Source organism: Ictidomys tridecemlineatus, chromosome 16 (assembly GCF_052094955.1).
Source record: "Ictidomys tridecemlineatus isolate mIctTri1 chromosome 16, mIctTri1.hap1, whole genome shotgun sequence".
Taxonomy (NCBI): domain Eukaryota; kingdom Metazoa; phylum Chordata; class Mammalia; order Rodentia; family Sciuridae; genus Ictidomys; species Ictidomys tridecemlineatus.
In genome coordinates this window covers 47,123,092-47,143,621 of record NC_135492.1, presented here as the reverse complement: position 1 = coordinate 47,143,621, position 20,530 = coordinate 47,123,092, and the positions used below count along the sequence as shown (strand labels likewise).

The following is a 20,530-nucleotide window of genomic DNA, read 5'->3' as shown; positions in this document are numbered from 1 at the left end:
CTGTGGTTCTGCTCGTATTTTCAAAATGGACAATGAATGACCCCATTAAGGTAGAACCAGGTCAAGCTGGGTGCAGTGGCACACGCCTGAAATATCCCAGCAGCTCAGGAGGCTGAGGCAGGAGGATCACAAGTTCAAAGCCAGCCTCAGCATCAGCGAGGCGCTAAGCCACTCAGTGAGACCCTGTCTCTCAATAAAACACAACATAGGGCTGGGGCTGGGGCTCCGTGGTCGAGTGCCCCTGAGTTCAATCCCCAGTACCCACCCACCCCGCCAAAAAAAATAGAACCAGGTAAGACTCAAGTTAATCCTCCCTGATCCTGGCCTTAAAAACTCTGGTCCTCACGGTGCCCAAATGTCTTGTAAGCTGCTACCCCTTCATCACCCAGGAGCCCAGGTCTTGGAGCAGACTAACGATCCCCGGCTGATTCTCTGCCTTGCACACATCTGTCAGCCCCACCTCCCACGGGCGCCCTATGAAGTTGCCAAGCCTGACATCCCCACCTTAACCGCACGATGACTCTCCCCCATGAATATCGGACTGTCCCCGCCGCGGTAAGCTCCGAATTCCCCCCCCCCAACACCACTGCTTCTCCTCAGATGTGCCACTAGGCCTGTCATCAGAGAAACAGCCGAGAAAAGGCATCCGGCATCTGTAACTCACAGGGGGGCCGGGGGAAATTAAATCAGGTAGATTGTCCTCTCAAAAAAGAAGTTCTGTAAATAACGAAGGAATGAGTGTCCTGCTAATGGCCTCCTTCCCCTCCCTGGGCGATTTTTTTAAAAATTCACACACACACACACACACACACACACACACACACACAGTGATACACACATCCTCAATTTTTATTTAAGAGATGCACTGGTCATGATTAATACTGAATTTTTGGAGAAAGAGCACAATTAGTTTGCAAACACTGATTCTTTCTGAATCTGCAGATGATGTGTCCTAAGAGGTGACAGCTAACTATGGGTGAAGATGGGTTTTCCAATTAATGCTTTCGAAAATGCTCAGGAGTAGATGGAAACTACTTTTTAAGATTCAGGCTGAAAGTCGGTCCACGTATTTTTAGACATTGGTAAAAACAAGAGATGGGATACGGGGAGGCCGGGAATAAAGATGGGAAGACCCCTGGGGCGGATCAGCTTGTTTTTACTTTGATACAGAAGGAGAGAAGGAGAGGGAGAGGGTGGGAGGGAGGAGGAGAGAGAGAGAGGAAGAAGAAAGAGGAGGAGGAGGAGGAGGCAGGGGAAGGGGAGAAGGAGAAAAGTAGGAAGAAAAGAGAAAGAAATGGGAGCCACCAGGGGCTGGGAGTGTGGCTCAGTTGGTAGGGTGCTGGCCTTCCGTGCCCAAGGCCCTGGGTTCAATCCCCAGCACCACACAAGAGAAAAAAAAAATGGAGGTGATCAAGTCAGGAGTAGGTGGACCTTGTAGGTGAGTGATTTTTTCTTTTAGTCTCCGGAGCTCATAAATACTGGAAGATTCATCGTTTGGGGGGCGTTCTTAGCTCAATGAGACCGTCTGACGGACGTGATTACAGTGTTCACACTTGGTGACTGACTGAAGGACCATTTGCCCGTAGAGAAGGAGTAAGGATTTTACAAGCTCATCCAGAGCTGTCATGAGTCAGCCTAGATCTTTCTATTGAAGTGTTTAATCTCCAAGTTTTTGAGCAGGCACAGGAGAGTATTGGGCCGGAAGACAGGAGACCTGGGTTCTAGAATTCATCCCATTAGCAGAGTGACCTCCCTCTGTGGAGGTCTTGCATGAGGTCCCCCAGAGGCTGGTCCTGTGACTCTCGTACTCTATACTAATTGCTAAGGAAGTCTTCCTAGCGTTGGATGCGCTCTGTGCCTGGCAGCCTACTTCAAATCTCCTTTGGCTTTTCTCCTGGTCTACATGGTATTACCATGAGAAACCAGAGAGAGATTAAAAAACTAGTATGGGACTTTCAGAATCATAGATGATGGATGCACACCACCTCATCACGGTATTAGATTTCTGAACAAAGATACTGAGAGGGATGATGCTAACTTTTGAAGAATCTAAGCCAGTGTATTTGTCTTGGTTACCGCTGCCCAGAGTAGTTAAGTCAAAAAGGTTATTTTGGGGTGCCTTCTAACGTTGAATTCAGTTTTGCAGAATACTGATATATAGTCATACCTGCTGTAAAGTTGCTATCGATGACTAGTTGCTATAGTAGTAGTTGAAGCCGCTTCTTATTGCGACGTCATTGTACACTACCCTCCCTCAGGTATCTTTATTTTTCCCATCCTGCCATCAACCCGTTAAAATCTAATATACTTCAGCCCTCATTTATACACATGCAAGAGAATCAGGATTATTATTATTATTTTTTTTAGTATTCCTGCTATTATTTCATTTGCAATGTTAAAAAGATCTGGTCAATGATTCCCTCTGTTAAGTCAGCAATGAAGAATGAGTTTATCAATTTTCATTCTGGCTCCGAAAGCAGATCTATATTTGGCCAGGGCTCTAAGGCTATGACTAATTCTTCAAGACTTCTGGAGAAATCTTAACTTTTAGTGGGTCAGAGTCTCCTTGCTAGGTGCTAAAAAAAATGTGCAGTCCCTAAGAAATAGAAGGAACTATATGTTAAAAGTTCCTTGCAGACATTGGAACCGCGTCTCACTCATGGTCACACAGGCATTAGTAAGAATGTCATTCTTCCTCCATGGACCACGCTTCACCAAGGAAATGTTCCACAGATGATCTGGTGCTAGGAACAGGATCTCATCTTTGACATAGCCCTAAGAACCTGATCGGAGGTGTTGAATATCCGCTCTTAAAGACTCGCTGGTGCCTATTGAAATATATCATTTAAAAAAAGGAAGAGATTTCCTTATTCCACTAAAACAAATTTTAAAAATGCAGAAACTAACTCACCCCGTCTTTTTTTTCTTTTTCCAAGAATACCTTCGAGAAATTATCGAGCCTTTATTCCAACATTTAAAACATTGCTGCTGAGCACTGGTGAAATCGTCTTAAGGCATATGTCCTTCAAGAGTAGTAGAAAGCCAGCAGGTGTTGAGTTTAGAGTTTTGGAAATAACATCCTCTTGAAAAGTGTGAGAAATGGGTTGTATTGGGGCCGGGGTTTCGGTGGAGAAACCAGGAGAGTGGATGTTGGAATCATCCAAGTAAGAGATGTTGGTGCTTTTATCTTAAGTAAGTGGCGGTGGTAATTGGTATTCGGGGCTCCTTTCCCAGAATCCAAATAAAAGAAATCTTTCTGGGACCCTGTTTCAGGCCACCCTCACCTACTTGTACTGTAGACTCCATCCCCCTCACCCAGCCAAAGGATTTTCTATAACCAATTGTTTTTCTGTTCCCTGTCCCGTTTCTGATCCTTTGTTCTCAGAGGAGCTAGAACAATCCTTTTAAACCCAAGTCCGCTCATGATGCTCTCTTGCTGAAAACCCTTGAAAAGACTTTAAGGAAAACATCTAAAAATCCTTCCCCTGGCCAACAGTCTCTATGCACTGTCTCATTCCCCCCATCACATTCTGTTCTAGCCACCTACTGTCACTGACAGACACTAAACCCGTCTCTGCCCACAGTGGGTCTTCCTCTAAGACACCTGTCCCCCACACCCCGTGGCTGGCAGCCTTCTTTCATTCCGATCTCTGCTCACTCTCCCCTCTCGCCTGCTATATTTCTAAAACAGCGCCTGTCATTCTCCAGCTCTTTGGTGGTCTTTGTTTTCTGAGAGCATTTAGCGCCACAGGACAGAATTTTCCTTTTTTAAAAACATTTTAATTTGTTCCACGTGACAGCGCAAAGCATCACAACGCACGGTCCACAGACGGAGCCCAGTTTTTCCCACCTCTGGTTGTGCACAGAGTCGAGTCACATCCTGCGTGTCTCCACGCATGTACTTAGGGTCATGATTCCTTTTTGAGAATTGTGTCTATGAGCAGACTAATAAATAGCTGGTTGAACTTTAAAGATATTCTATATTAAAGTCACGGTGGATATCATTTGGCAGAAGAACTCAGAAATAGAACGAATGTGGAATACACATCCCAGGCATGCAGGGGGCTGCTTCCTGAGCTTTTAGGATTGTGTGTTTATTCTGCTACTCAACTGAGGATGCATTTGTGGGAAAGGCTGAAATGCGCTGTTTTACACGGACTGGGCCATTGTGTATATTGTGTGACTGAGGGAAACCTGAAGGTCTGTTTTCTTCCTCTTGTCTGTCTGTTCTTGATCTGCCATTACACCTGCACAGTCTCACCCTGGGTCTCCCCTAGTGAAACCACCTCCCATTAGCAGTGAACTCGCAACGCCACCCTGGGAAGCCTGGGCATGGTCTTCAGTTGAAATTCCAGGGTCTGATGAACAAGATTCTGCTGAGGGGGCGATAAAGAGCATGCAGCGGCTTTTAAAGAACTACAGGGACTCTCTCTCCCCCCACCCGCCTTAGTTAACATTGTGGATAAACAGAGGAGCTCAGTTCCTTCTGGGACACGCCTGACAGCTGCTGCGGCAGGTGAAGGTTCCTGACTGGCTGGATGCCCTAAGTAGGTCTGGAGCCCTCCACTCCTCACTGTGGAGTTATGCTGCCAAGAACCGGGTGCTTTTATTCCACAGCCTGTTTAGGTCAGGTGTTGGTATAAATATAGACTTCAGATATCACGATAAACTACGGAAATACAAACTCAGAAGGGAAGGGTGGTCGTTTCCATAGGAAACTTGTGAAATCCTTTGGAGAAGATTCAAGAAAAGTTAATGAGAAAGGAAGGGAGGGAGGAGAAAAGGAAGGAAGTGAGGGAGGGTGGAGAGGAGGGGAGGGAGGAGCAAAGGAAGGAAGTGAGGGAGGGAGGGAGGAGGGGAGGGAGGAGCAAAGGAAGGAAGTGAGGGAGGGAGGAGCAAAGGAAGGAAGTGAGGAAGGGTGGGAGGAAGAAAGGGAGGAGCAAAGGAAGGAAGTGAGGAAGGGTGGAGAGGAGGGGAGGGAGGAGCAAAGGAAGGAAGTGAGGGAGGGAGGAGGGGAGGGAGGAGCAAAGGAAGGAAGTGAGGGAGGGTGGGAGGAAGGGAGGGAGGAGCAAAGGAAGGAAGTGAGGGAGGGTGGGAGGAGGAAAGGGAGGAGCAAAGGAAGGAGGTGAGGAAGGGTGGGAGGAGGAAAGGGAGGAGCAAAGGAAGGAAGTGAGGAAAGGTGGGAGGAGGAAAGGGAGGAGCAAAGGAAGGAAGTGAGGGAGGGAGGAAGAAAGGGAGAAGCAAAGGAAGGAAGTGAGGAAGGGTGGGAGGAGGAAAGGGAGGAGCAAAGGAAGGAAGTGAGGAAGGGTGGGAGGAGGGGAGGGAGGAGCAAAGGAAGTGAAGAAGGGTGGGAGGAGGGGAGGGAGGAGCAAAGGAAGGAAGTGAGGAAGGATGGGAGGAGGGGAGGGAGGAGCAAAGGAAGTGAAGAAGGGTGGGAGGAGGGGAGGGAGGAGCAAAGGAAGGAAGTGAGGAAGGGTGGGAGGAGGGGAGGGAGGAGCAAAGGAAGTGAAGAAGGGTGGGAGGAGGGGAGGGAGGAGGGTGAGAGGAAGGGAGGGAGGAGCAAAGGAAGGAAGTGAGGGAGGGTGGGAGGAGGGGAGGGAAGAGGAGAGGGAGGAGTAAGGAAGGAAGTGAGGGAGAGGGAGAGGTAGGGAGGAGCAAAGGAAGGAAGTGAGGGAGGGTGGGAGGAGGGGAGGGAGGAGGGTGAGAGGAAGGGAGGGAGGAGCAAAGGAAGGAAGTGAGGGAGGGTGGGAGGAGGGGAGGGAGGAGGGTGAGAGGAAGGGAGGGAGGAGCAAAGGAAGGAAGTGAGGGAGGGTGGGAGGAGGGGAGGGAGGAGGGTGAGAGGAAGGGAGGGAGGAGCAAAGGAAGGAAGTGAGGGAGGGTGGGAGGAGGGAAGGGAAGAGGAGAGAGAGGAGGGGAGGGAGGAGCAAAGGGAGGAAGTGAGGGAGAGTGGGAGGAGGGGAGGGAAGAGGAGAGGGAGGAGTAAGGAAGGAAGTGAGGGAGAGGGAGAGGTGGGGAGGGAGGAGCGAAGAAAGGAGGGAGGGAGGAAGAAAGGTTGAGAGGGTTGAAAGGAGGGAGAAGAGAGTGAGAAGGAGGGAGGGAAGAATGCAGAAGGAGGAAAGGGAGGAAGAGAGAGTGGAGGGAGGAAGGGAAGGAGGAAGGGGTGGGGCGGGAGTGTGAGAGGGAGGGAGATGCCTGGGCGAGACGGGCACAGAGCTTATTTCTAAACAGAACAGTTCTACCTCAGACCCTCGCATGACCCTGCCTCCTCCCTTGACAAGTCATTTTCCAGCAGGAGTTGAGCTGTGGATGGGAGTCGGCGGTGCGTGAGAAATGTAATGAAGGTAGTTTCTGTGAAAGTAACACCCAGCCAATAGTCGGCTGAGAAAATAGATTAATGCTGAGGGACACCGTGGCCTCACAGCCAAAGGCTGAGGAACAATAAATTTAATTGTCTAAGTAATAAGTGACTTTATGAATGAAGTAACATAAATGCACCATGTACAAATAAGTCAGATCTATCACTGATAATAAATGGGTTTAGTTCCATCCAGTGGTGAAGATGTAATTATGACTTTTTTTTTTAATGACTTCTCACTGGTACCATCTTTTTCAATTTACCCACCAACTAAAAGGTGGGATGGTGGACACAGTGACTTTATTCTACTTATTTATTACTGTTCTTACTATACCCATGTGAGGCTGTGACGCCAAGAAAGTGTCTTAAAGCTGATCCGATTTCAGAACCGAGATCTGCCTTTGAGCGCCTCATGCTCCCAGCTCTGATGCGGTTCACACCTCTTCTGATCTCTCCTCCATGCTGAGATCTCTTATAACATGGCTTCTTCAGAATAAATCTCAACACACTGCTGAGCTAACCATGCATGGTGTCTCAGTCACCATGACATTACGATAATGGAATTTTCTCTCTTCTTTTTTTTTTTGACTCTAGTAATCAACTCTGGTTCCTTAATGGGGGTATGTTCCTTAAAATTAAATAAACTTGGGACATGCTCTTGGAGATTTACAGTGCTAAGATTTGGAGAAACTCATCTGCCCCGATTCTTTTTAATCCCATTGTCTTCCGAACAAGGTCCACCTGGCGTTACCAGGTAACGCGTCTTTCCCTTCAGTTGAACTGTAACCCGTGACGCTTTGCAGATGCCACTTTGGAGACTGTAAGCTGATGCCCCTTCTCAGGTCTGTCCTGGCTTTTTTGAGGTAGAGACAGCTGGTCGACCACAGATCTCTGGTCTGAATCTTTTCCTTGGTATCTTTGCTTTTCTCAGCTCTGGGACATACTTCAGAAGAGAAAAAGCAAATGGTACCAAGAAAAAAAAAATAGACAGGCCTCTTTCTTGTATTGGCTAAACTAGTGACCTGGGCACCCATCCCCGTAGAGTTCAGAAACGGGAACGTGCAGTCTTCCCGAAGCAGAGAGGAAAGTCGGCACCTAGATCAGCCCCCGCCCTTCAGGTCTTGGCTAAGAAGCGTAGGAAGCCCACAAAGGTTCAGGCTCCTGCCTTCAGCAAAACAAGTGCACCCACGGCCAGGCACCAGCAGAGGAGGTCAGCTAATCGGTGTCCACTCAGCAATTTGTGATCTGAAGGGCTGTGGGGAAGGCTCAGATCTTGTTGTCCTTTGTAGCTACCGTGGACACATCAGGTGGCGATTGCTTTGTGCTTTTGAAGCTACCCGGGAAAGGTCTCTGTGCAGAGCTCAGCCCTGCCTGCTGCAGCCACATGCCCTCCTGGACAGGACGCTCTGGGCCATCTGTGGCTCACAGCCCTTTGTGTCTGCCCTGTGCTATTTATATATTTATATCAGGTAAACGCCGAACGCTGTGCTCAGAGCTCTTATTGAGAAAGACCTTCTCTCCACGATCCCTTCGTCTCCTCCTATCTTCAAAAGAGCTCAGCTCTCCCGTCCCAGGGCGCTGACCTTTTTTTAACCCTAAAAACTCAAGAGAATTCAAGTGACTTAGCCAAGATTCCACCGCTTTGGGCCACCCTTGGCAGGAAGTGGCACTGCCCCTAGCCTCCTCGTCTTTGAGATGCCGTGATTCTCAGTTAGAAGGAGGCTGGGTAAGAAGTATCAAAGCAGAAAGTGGGTGATATTGTAAGGCAGGAACAGGACTCCTGGAGGGGAGGGGGACTGATTTCTGTTCTCAACAGAATGAAGAAGGTAGACTTTGAGAACCTGCTTTCCAACGTCGCCACAGAGTTGCCTGTTGGAGGCTTCTGATGATAGGACACTCTGCAAGACAGTGTCATCTCATTGTTCTGTCCGTCAGGAGCCATTTATTTCCAACTGCCCGAATCTATTTGCAATGGGGTTTGCAAATAATGGGAATGCATGGACAGAAAACTCCCATTCGATGCCACTAGATGTTGGTTCTCAAGGGACGGTGTCAGGACTGGCTCTAGTCTGTTGGCTCTGTGCTCCCGAAGCTGCCTCTTGCTACCTGGTCACGCAGCATAAAGAGAATGGCCTCATTCCCAGAAATGTTAGCAAGACCTTCACAATTGTCTTGCATATGTCAACTTGAGTCACGTGTCCGTCCTTGAACGACGGTGAAGGGAGGACACAGGAGTGGTGCAGGAGAGAGAAAGGCTATTTGGCTGACCGAGGACGTGGGTCTGTTCCTGGGGCCTGTTGGAGATGAGCCCCACTCTGACAGCACCTGAACATGGAGGAGAAATGTTTCCTGGAGCAAAATTGGGATGAGGTCACCAGGTTCGTGCTAGGGGTGGGGGTGGGTACCAAAAAGTGATGCCTGATTATCATCTCATGATTGAAGTCCTGGGTCCCCATCCCCAAAGACTTATTTCAAGATGGTGGGCATGTCGACCATGAACCTCAGGATTCACCATCCTGGATTCGGGAGCAGATTTCAGGAAACTTGTCTTGCTGTCTTCCTAGGGCCTAGGAGAACACCTGACCCACAGGAGGCACATGCTATTTGTTGAATGAGTGATCAAAGTGATTGAAGTGTGGGATTATAAAAAACCTCTGGAGATGAATGATGTTGAAGGTTACCCCAACAGTGTGAATGCATTTAAAGTCATTGAACTATATGCTTAAAAATAGTTGGCATGGTAAATTTTATGTATATTTTGCCTCATTTTTTTTAAGAAAGGGAATACCTTAGATATCAAAAAAAAAAAAAAAGACTGACTTTGTGAATGCATGTAATGTAAGAAAGCAGTTCAGCCAGACTCGGTGGCACACGCCTATAATCCCAGCAGCTCAGGAGGCTGAGGCAGGAGGATGGCGAGTTCAAAGCCAGCCTCATAATAAGCGAGGCTGCAAAGCAACTCGGTGAGACCCTGTCTCAATAAAATACAAAATAGGGCTGGGGATGTGACTCAGTGGCCGAGTGCCCCTGAGGTCAATCTTTAGTACCAAAAAAATAAAAGTCCGTTCAGCTAAGTTCACAGACTTGTTTCCTAGGGCCTCTCAGGCCATAGTGGAAGTGAATTAGCTAAAGCAGCTTAGGAGGACCTCTGCAAACCCCCTTCCCCAGGAAGCTGAGGCTCACCTCAGGCAGGTGTCTTGATGCTGTTGTTCTTTTTAGTTGTACGTGACAGCCGAGTGCATTTTGACATATCATACATACATGGAGCATCACTTCCCATTCTTGTGGTTGACCGTGGTGTATTCATGTAGGAACATCGGAAAGTGACGTCCGATTCATTCCACTGTCTGTCATCCCAGACCAGTTTATGGACCCCCAGAGAAATAGCAGGTTCACCATCGCCTTCTCATGAGAAGCCATAAATGCAGAATTTTACACGACATCTTTCTATGTTCTGAACGGGCGCCATCGTTTTTTTTTTTTTTTTTTAATTAATACATTAGCCCGGGAAACAGAAGAGTTATTTTGAAGATATGTCAATCACTGGAAATATCTGTGGAAAATGCTACCGTCTTTCCACGTATTTTCACTTTCTCCTTGAGAGTGGACTAGTCTTTGTTTGCACGTTACAGTTCCTGGTGCATGTGCTCAGGACAGATATCATCCCGGTTTTACCCTCGGAATCACTGAGGTTTGAATCCCAGGGCCTTTGAACTTGCACCTAGGTCACGTGAAACAATGCTCTGTACCAAGTTATTTCCTATTTCATTTATCTAGATAAATTCTTCCCTCCCTTCCCTTGGAGCAAACCGTTTCTCCATTCTTGGCAACTTCTTTTACTAAGTGGGAGGAGAAAACCTCACCACCTATGCACAGCTATAGAAATGGGTCTGCATGTTTAGCCGTAATAAATATAATCACTGGGGAATTTAAATTATATATTTTCTCTCTTGCCGGAGATGGACAGATAAACCCACCCCCACTGCCAAGGGAATATTTTAAGAACGTGTTGAAGGCTGGGGCTGTGGCTCAGTGGTGGAGCGCTTGCCTAGCGTGCATGAGGCACTGGGTTCAACCCCCCACCCCCTGGCACCACATAAAAATAAAAACAAATAAAATAAAGGTATTATGTCCATCTACAACTAAAATAATTTTTTTTAAAAAAAAAAAAGAATGTGTTTAAATCCCCTTGGCATGTTGGAATAATCATCAGTGTTTACAGTTGCCATGGCAACTGGAAATGCTGGCAAATCGCTTAAGAAAGGAGCCTGGGAGCAGAAGATAAGCTGTGTCAATTATTGAACATCTGTCAAACAGTGAGCCCGCTTAAAGTGACAGACAAAAACCTTCAAATCCAAGGTTGCTAAAATGTATCTGCTGACATTTAGTGAAGAATGCCCCTTTTGTGTCTTGTTGGCCCGCTATTAAGGAAGGATAATTAACTTTTCTTTTCATCTGCATAAAGGAAGGATTTCCTGTTGGTATACGATCTGGTAGCACGCGCGATTTTTTTTTTTTAAATTTTTATATTCCGTAACCATCTTCATCTGTCTCTATGGGATGCTACGGGACCGTTTCTCAGCGTGGGTCCACGTGTAGATCACTTAACCTTTTCAGCCAAGATTATTTAATGAAGTGTTCATGACAACACACTGAATTTGGTCAAGTAATATCCATATTGTGAAGTTCTACTTATTTTTTGGGGGGGGTACTCAGCCTCTGAGCCACCACCCCAGCCCTATTTTGTATTTTATTGAGAGACAGGGTCTCACGGAGCTGCTTTAGGGCCTCACTTTTGCTGAGGCTGGTTTTTGAACTCACAATCCTCCTGCCTCAGCCTCCCGAGCCCCTGGGATTAAGGGCATGCACCGTCGACCCTGGCTGAGTCCTACATTTTGTAGGAACAGAGAGGAGAGAACCTGTGCTCGCCACCACACACGTGTTCATGCATGGCGGGCTCTCGTGTCCCTACCCTAGCCTCCTATCCATGTACACAGAACAGTGGCCTTCTGTTCTTCATACCTGTGACAACACCCACCCTCACTCCCTGTCAATCATCACATCATATCCATTAGGGCTCAGAGCCCCAACCGCACAGCACTCTGCCTGGCCAGTACCAATGAGGCCAAGCCCCAGAGTCGAGTCAAAATCTCTCCGCTACTCCTGCCCAGCAACGATGATGTACCAACTTTGCTTGCTGTTTTATCATTCAGTGCTTCTCTGTGTCCCATTCCCTGCTTCTGACAAAGGGAAAATGTGGGACAGGTTTTATTTTTCCTCCTAAGGCGCTTTCCGGCCATCATCTATAACACGTGACCTCTAAGTATAACTTGACTGCTACGTTACCCCCAAATGGTTGATCACGTGCCACGCTTCAATTCATGATCGCATTCTCTAATCTCAGGTCTTAGGAAGTGAGAACATGGTAACGGTTAAGTTATGATTTTTGCTACTTTGATTTCTTAGCAAAATGAGCATTACGGAGAGATGATCGGGTTTCGTTTTTCTGGCCTGGTTTTATTTGATGTTCGGATTTAGTGAGTCGCTTTTCCTCCCTGTTCCTCCTACTCCTTTTCTTACTATTATCTACACAGTCGATATTATGGCCTCTTCGAGGGGAACCCAATGAAAATAACTTCAGAAAATAAAGTACTATATAGAGAGTTAGAGACCAGCGTGGCTTTATTCATTTTAGATCCTGACCTATTCTTTTTAATATGAGCAGATGATTTGAACGTGATCATTAGAATGACTCTAAATGAATATGCATTTCTCCCAACGATTCCATTCATCATCTCTGCCTTGTGAGTGATAATACTAAGCATCATTTATTGAGTGCTGCTGTGTTCTGGACCATGTGCTAATTACAAGGAGTACTTTGCCTGTAGAGTTGCCCTTGATCCTACCCTATGGAAGTGTTAAGTCCTATTAAGCCCATTTTGCAGATGAGGAATTAAGTCTTGAGTAAGTTAAGTAACTTTTCGCTTTCACAGTAGTGGCCAAACAAGATTTCAGGTCCAGGCATATCTTAGCTCCAAATACTAGAGTCGATGGTTGGCCAGTTATAGTCCCCTGAAGTAAAGATATTTATTTAAAACACAACACAAAACATGATTTTGCTTAGATGTCAAGGAGATATTATTATTTGTTATTTTTTTCCACCTGGATTTTTCCTTGAAGCTGAATTTTTTTTTTTTTTTTTTTGGAGCAAAAGTTTGTTTTATTGCCTTCTGGAGTTAGAAGCCCTTGGTTAGAAGGCACCATTTTTGAGACCCAACTGCTATTTAAAAAAAAAAAAAGGTACTAGTTGCAAATTGGGTATCGGTATGTGGGTATTTTCCAAAGGGCATCCCGAGGAGACTAATAAAGAGTGGTAAAACCAGGTGTTTACTAAATGGGGGCGGGGGGAAGGTGTAAGGGCTCTTAGGGGAAAAGGAAATGGCGTGGGTTTCTATTGGTCGACATACTTTTGGTCACCAGGGCCAAAACCCTATTCCTCTCGGGAGTTTTCTTTGTTTGTGAATGAAGGGATTTAATGATTTAAAGAGGGAAGAAAAGCAGACTATATGAAGGATGAGAATGTTCCTTCCCATTGGCTTCCTGTTTTTTTTTTTAACTTTTTAAAATTTTGTTCTAATTAGTTACATGTGACAGCAGAATGCATTTTGATTCATTGTACACAAATGGAGCACAACTTTTCATTTCTCTGGTTGTACATGATGTAAAGTTGCACCACATGTGTGGTCATACATGTACCTAGGGTCATGACGTCCATCTCATTCCACCACCTTTCCTGCACCCATGCCCCTCCCCTCCCCTCCACCCCTTTGCCCAAAGTTCCTCCATTCTTCCCATGCCCCCACCCACCCATTATGAATTAGCATCTACTTATCAGAGAGAACATTTGGCCTTTGATTTGGGGGGATTGGCTTCCTTCGCTTAGCAGGATACTCTCCAGCTCCGTCCATTTACCTGCAAATGCCACATTTTATTCTTCTTTAAAGCTGAGTAATATTCCATTGTATATATATATATATACCAAATTGTCTTCATCCATTCATCTACTGAAGGGCATCTAGGTTGGTTCCATGGTTTAGCTATTGTGAATTGAGCTGCTATGAACATTGATGTGGCTGTGTCCCTGTAGTATGCTGACTTTTAAGTCCTTTAGGTATAGAAATGAAGACTAGGATAGCTGGGTCCAATGGTGGTTCCATTCCAAGTTTTCTAAGGAATCTCCATACTACTTTCCAGATGGGTTGCACCAATTTTCAGCCCCACCAGCAACGTAAGAGTATGCTTTTCCCCTGTGTCCTCACCAAAGTTGGCTTTCTTGAAGAGCTCAGCCAATGTGGACATTCTCTCCCTGTGGGTCAGCTCTGAGCCTCGCTAGACTGGGCCATCGGTGCCCTGTGCTCCCAGCCTTGAGTCTTGAAATCAGCAGGGGCAGGAGAGGCCCTTGGTACTCCACTTGGATTTCAAACAATCCAATATTGGCTCTCTTAAGCCACAGGATCCGTAATGGACCAATAACTAACTTGAGAGATTCAGTGATATGACTGTGCCCACCAGGGCCCTATGTCTGGCTTTGGAGGTACGAAGACCCCACTCCCCTAAGGAGCAATCTGTAGAAATAGCACCCAGCTGTCTGAGAAGAGTACCTTTCATAGCAAACCACAGAAAGCCAAACTCAGGGATAACTGATCTGGTTTTATCCATTGCAAATCAGTGAAGAGCTTTTGCTTAAAATTTTCAAATTAAGAAAAAATTTTAAAAAAAAAGAAAGCCTTTTCCTTAGGAAGGACAGTTTCCTATTTTAGAGACCACCTGGCCAAATGCTTTGATTAACTGGGTTTTCCTGGAACATTAACCAACTACAAGGAAGAGGTGGGGAGGTTATAATGAAGGCTGGTATTTTCTTAGCCGATTGGATTGAGGTTTAATTGATGCTGAGAATTTAATTTGTCAGTCTTCTGAATCCTAGTTCCCTTCTTTAATTGAAGAGGCTATAGAACTGTCTGATAATCTGTTGAAGAGGCAGTGAGTTGGTGACTTGTGTAGGCGTTGATTATATTACTTGAAAGCTTGCTCGGTTAGTCATATAACTGCTCGAAGCCTTTAAGAATGTAAATAATTATCGTTTAATTGACAATTCCCACTAGTTATTCAAAAAACGCCTCATCCTTTCTCAGGATCCATTTTGGTTCCCGGTACTGAACGGTTCTTTCTTTTTCTGTCTTCCCAGAAGTTGCTAAGCTTAAAGGCATCAGACAGATTTTGATTATACGGTGACAGAAACCCCACAAATTCAATTCCTTGTGATTTTGTGTAGCCTTTTCTTAGGAAATATTTTCAAAGGCTGCTGATAGAAGTGACAGGACCCTCTTGGTATTTGGGGACTTCGTGTGCTCACAGAGTTCCCTGAAATTGCAAACATCTCTTAAGTGCCAGAAGTGGGGGGGGGGGCAGGGAGGGGGAGGTATACTGTGGCACACAATTGCCACCAAGGTGGTCCTGATTCTACCAGACCCCTTCAGCAAAAGGCCTGGCACATCAGTCCTGATAACCACCCCCAGGTGACCCTGTCACTGGCTCTGTTGACGATTGTTATTGCAATCGTTTCTAGCACAGGAAAAAGACAGATATTTGCCGTGGTTTTAAGAAATGTCAATTTTATTCTCAATCCCTAATTTCCCTGGTTCTCCTGGGGTCTGGGAATAGCTCACTTCACTTTCTTATATCTCACATGCCCCAATGAAACTCATCCCTGATGTTCCTCTAATTTCTAAAAAAAAAAAAAAAAAAAAAAAATTATTCCTCTAATGTCTAAAAAAAAAAAAAAAATCTTCCATAAATTGTAGCAAATGAGATCGAGGACATGCAAGTGTTTTGAGAATCTAAGGCGGTGGCTCATGGTAGCAGGCACGAGGCCCTAGGTGCCATCCCCAGAACCCAGCACACACACACACACACACACACACACACACACACACACACACAATGTATTTCGAGTTGGAGAGAATTAAGTTGCAGGTTTGCTGGTTCACTCATAAAACTCACTTAAAGGTCAAGTTGAAAACGTGACTCAGTGGATCCAATCTTATGGTCATGCTACTGAAAGCTCGGTCCTTGTCCCCCAGTGCCACTTTAATAAGGAGGGCGCAGTTTTGAGGAAAAAAAAAAGGAAAAGAGGGTTTATTATTATTTTGCTAGGAAAGGAGACACACAGGGGTTTCAGAAGGGCGGGTTCTCCTAGGGGGATAGTAAGTAAAGAAGCCATTCAGAGTCCTCTCCAGGTGTCCCCTGTAGGGGCCTGTGATTCACTTGTTAACTTGGGAAACGGCCATTCCTGAGCTGCCATCCCCCAGAGTCTGTGTCACCTGGCTCCCATCGTGGGAGTGTGCTGAAAGGCAGGTAGATAGGCTTAGGGTGGGGTAAAGGGAATCCTGTTTCCTGTGCCTAAGTGAGGGAGCAGGGCTGAGAAAAGAGGTAAAGAAAAACTGGTCCGTGAAATCAACGCTGCCACCTTTGAGCCACTGGCCCAGGTCACGTGGGGTCCCTACATCACTCAAGGAGTGTCATCTGCCCATGACATTTAGTTCAAGTTACATCCTTTGGGCCAAATGCACCCCTGCACACACACGCGCGCACACACACACACACACACACACACACACACACACGTGTCCTTTGACATCTACCAGGTCCTTCCCCCTCTTGGGTAACCCGTCATCTGTCTTTCTGCCTTTTTGTTAACTGAGTGAAACTGTCACCAGAGAGTCATTAAAAAAAATATTTTTTTTTTTCCCAAAGGAAAGGCTTAGGTATTCTGACTTAAAACTGAGAGTTCCTGATATTGCAGAATTTTGCCCCCTTGTGATCTCAGTGATTTTGATTTAGGCTCCGTGGTCTAGTGAGAGGGTTAGGGGACAGGCGGATGAGGACGGCGGGGGGAAAATGTCACAGAGCGGGGGACGTCTGAGAAACTGGGGCACAGCAAGGACCCCTGCTCCAACCCCAAGACTTGAGATCAAGTCGGAAAGTCTGCGTCCCTCCGAGTCACAGGAATGGGTTTAGTGGGGGGAGAGGAAAAGGGAAAGGGGACCCTCTCCAGGGAGAGGGGGGGGACGGTGTGCCTCTCCTACACTCTGGTGTTATCGGGGATCCCAGACAAGTTTCCAGAGAGTCCCACCCAAGGAGGGGAAAGAAACCTCTCTGCTTAAAGCCACCAAGTGTCAAGGCAGGGACCCCGCTCTGTGCCTTCTCTTTGCATCTGAAAGTGACCTTTAAGAGACCAAGTAAGTATCCTGTGAGTCGATGAACCAACAGGTCCCACAGCCAGCCGGGTCCCATCTCTTGAGTTTTGGAGTCACAAGTCCCCGTTGCCATGACAACTCTGTCACCTTGGCCCATGGCGACGGCTCTACTTGGATTCTTGGTCATTTTTACTGGGTCCATGGTTAGGAGGAATCATCCCCATCTTCCAGGCTCTGCTCCGTGAGAAGGGTCACAAAAGTCTCTCTCTCCAAAGTAACGTGGGCTCCCCTTATCCACGTTAATTCGGGGTTCCATGTCTCCCGAAGGTCACAGGTAGTTTACTGAGGACTGTGACGTGGTCTGTCCATGGAGGCCAGGCAGGGCTGCAGGTGAATCGCTTTTGGGCAAAGAAAGCATGTGGGGCTCACACCAGGGGCCCATTTGATAGAATCGTGCTCTTAACCTGGTCGTTGTCCGCCATGTGCATTCTTGTCGGCGCCTGTGGTTCTCACGTCTCTGGGCGGAGGAGGAAGGAGCGAGTGAACCATCTGAATACAGAGAGAGAACAGTTTTCACATGTGAAATAGTACAGTGTTGCTTTCAGGCAAAAATATAAAATAAAATAATAAGCAAATAATTATTTTATTGTTAGGGAAAGGCCATCTATATATTTCCTGAACCTGAAAAAAAAAATAGGGCTCCTTGTAAAATATAGGGGCTGAGATGAGAAGTTGGAAGGGTGCTCTGAGACAGGCAGGTAGGAGCCTAGACAGGCCAGAACTCCTCAGGGGAATCATAGCTATTTTTTCACTTTACCAAAAAAAAAAAAAAATCTAATTATCAGTGTGTCTTTTGGGGGGGGGGTGTTGGTCCTGGGGATTGAACTCAGGGGCACTCAACCACTGAGCCCCATCCCCAGCCCTATTTTGTATTTTATTTAGAGACAGGGTCTCACTGAGTTGCTTAGGGCCTCGCTGTTGCTGAGGCTGGCTTGGAACTCTCGATCCTCCTGCCTCAGCCTCCGGAGCCACTGGGATGACAGGCGTGTGCCACCCTGTGTCTGGTTTAGCAGTGTGAACCTTTCTTAAAAGACAAATTTGTGGTGGGTTGTAAATGGCAAATAAATAAAGGGGAGAAAAATTCTCTCCACTTAAAGCCAAGGAGCAAAGGCAGAGACCTCCCTCCGTGCCTTCTCTTAGCCTCTGAAGGTGACCTTTGAGAGAATAAGTAAGTATCCTATGAATAAATTAACCCGTGACTCTCCGCAGCTTCTCTAGGGTTTTGCTAAGCTAAGCCTGAAGGATGCTCTCTCGAGTGGAAGGCTAAGACTAGAGAATTTGGGATCTCACAATGCTAGGATTTGTAAAACGAGCTTGGTGCCTTTTAGTTAATCCAAGAGGCGATGGCTCATGGAGGATTTGTGTGGGACAGACGGACGTGACTCAGAGCCGCCCTTTAGCGGGATCCATCAGACGGTGCTGTGTGGGTTGGCCTGAATTTTGCAAAATGCAGGACTTTCTTAGGCCAACGATGGAGTGGTGAGCTGGGTCTCCTCCAACATATTCAAATCCAGGGGACTTGGAAGCTGAGACGATTATACATCCCCTGCTGCGATGGGAACCTCACGGCTTCCTGGACAGAATTTGGGGTTTGGCAGATTGGTTTTAGGAAGAGAACCCTAGGGTTTGAGCCAGAAAAATTTTATTGCCTGATTTAAAATTTGAGTTTTATCATCATCTCACCATCCAAGAAAAATAACATTTTTTTTTTTTCTGGAGCTGAGCGTTGAACATGGATAGGTATCTCTTTAACTGTGATGCAGTTTCTGTGTTATCTGGAGGATTTCACACTTGACCGTGAAAAGGGTCCCCGTCTGGGCTCAGTCTTTAGTGTTGCAACAGCCCTTCAGAAGGGTCTGCATAGCACTCAGGCTTGCGAACCCCTTCCTTCGTGTAGTGGACACTCCATTGCTCTCCCTGGATAGCTCTTGAGGACTCATGTCTGGGAACCGTGTTTAGATCTCAAGGAAACCCACCATGGATGTGATTCGCACGGTTTTTAAAACGTGCGGAAGCGGAAGAAGACGCACTCACCTGTCAAGTCTCATCCGTCTGTGTGGTTACTTTTCTACCTTCCATTTAAGACCGTCAACACGCAAGCAGAGACATGCTCTTCTGTCTAAAAAAAAAAAAAAATGCACGCTTTCTTCCACTGAAGGATGCAAAGTTTACTGGTTCCAGACCGGGGTAATATTTCTTTAACTTTTATTTTTTCATGGATACATTTCTAAGAGCAAAAGAGAGTCAGAATCTCCCCCCTAGGAAATCCAGCCATATACCCTGAGGCAAGAGCTGCAGGCACAAGATTTACTGGAAAACCTTTCCATGTACCTTTAGAATTCCCATGAATCTTACACCCTAGACCCTCATCCACTCGGATCTGACTTATTATCATATCGACGTATGAAACTGCTTCCCAGTTAAACTCCTTAACTTACACCCACCGATTTCGAAAGAAAATCTTTGCCCTTGAAAAATGCCCCATGAAGTAGAGAGGGGAAAGCCAGTCACACGTCGAATCAGGGAAGGACTGTGATATTTAATATTCAATAACAGGCAAGCGGGCAACAGGTAACGATAAATACCACTAAGTACGGGAGTGGCCTCTGAGAGGCTAATTTTTAGAAATGCTTGCCACCAGGCTGGGTTGAGACTTGGCAGTCAGCCTTAGCTAATCCTTGCTTCATCTGATCACCATCTCATTCCTTCAAAATTAGTACAGGGCCAATATCCTTTACCTGCAGTGATTGGGACCAGGAAGGCTTCGGATTTCAGATTCTTTGAGATTGGGGACCATTTCGTATAGACATAAGAAGATATCTTGAAGATGAGGCCCAAGTCTGAACACAAAATTCATTTCTATTCCAAATCCACTTTCTATACGTGGCCCAAAAGGTGATTTTATGCAATTTTTTGAATGATTTTGTGCAGGAGACATTTCTTTTTTGGGGAAATGGGTACCAGGGATTGAACCCAGGATACTTGGCCACTAAGCCACCTCCCCAGCCCTATTTTGTATTTGATTCAGAGACAGGGTCTCACTGAGTTGCTTAGGGCCTCAATAAATTGCTGAGGCTGGCTCTGAACTCGAGATTCTCCTGCCTCAGCCTCCTGAGCGCCTGGGATTACAGGGTATACCACCGCGCCCAGCCACGAGACATTTCTTGTTGGGGAATTTTCCCAGTCTCTGGCATTATTATCAGTGCTCATAAAGTTTTGGAGTCTGGACCATTTTGTATGATGGCTCTTCAGATCAACCTGCACTATATGGAGAAGGTTGCACTTTTTGTGCCAACACGGGCTGTGTGCAGCCAATGGCCTGAGGCACTGTACTGAGAAGGACTCTGAATCGGGTGCCTGCTAGAATCGATGGTAAGTGTCCGCCATGGACGTCGGAGTGGCATTGTGTGGTCCTGGTGACAGACAGATGCGATCCCTGTTCTATTCAGGACCTATCAATAATGAAGACAGGGTCTGGACCTTGAGTGGTCCTCCTGGATGCTGGGACCCACCTGAACCAAGTTCTCGGGGCCACAGACCATTCAGAATAGGATGCCGTATCTCTCCCCTCTCCACCTCTGCAGATTCCAGCTTCTCTCAGACACCTCCCCACACTCTCGATGCCCCAGCATTGCTCCCCAGAGGGGAGTCCCCACCGTTTACTGTTCGAGTCTAACTAGAGAAGACACAGCAGCACAAGTCTCTCATTCTTCCCATGGCATAGCTCACGGACCTTCCCACCAACACACACTTGGACGCTCTTGCTGTCCCAGCAGGCAGAATCACTACTGCTCTTTTGTCCTTGAGGTTTGTGATCCAGTTCTTCTTTTTTTTTCCTTATATATAATTTTTTACATGA

At 46.5% G+C, this 20,530-nt stretch overlaps 1 protein-coding gene and 1 non-coding gene across 9 annotated transcripts in view; both read left to right on the top strand.

The window, feature by feature from the left end:
- The window catches only part of Cntn4 (contactin 4), an 819,812-nt gene that overhangs the window by 638,064 nt on the left and 161,218 nt on the right, over positions 1-20,530 (top strand). The gene's annotated exons all lie outside the window — the stretch shown is intronic.
- Positions 1,314-1,387, top strand: Trnag-ucc (transfer RNA glycine (anticodon UCC)). Its single transcript has one exon. It is a non-coding gene; the product is annotated as a tRNA-Gly (tRNA).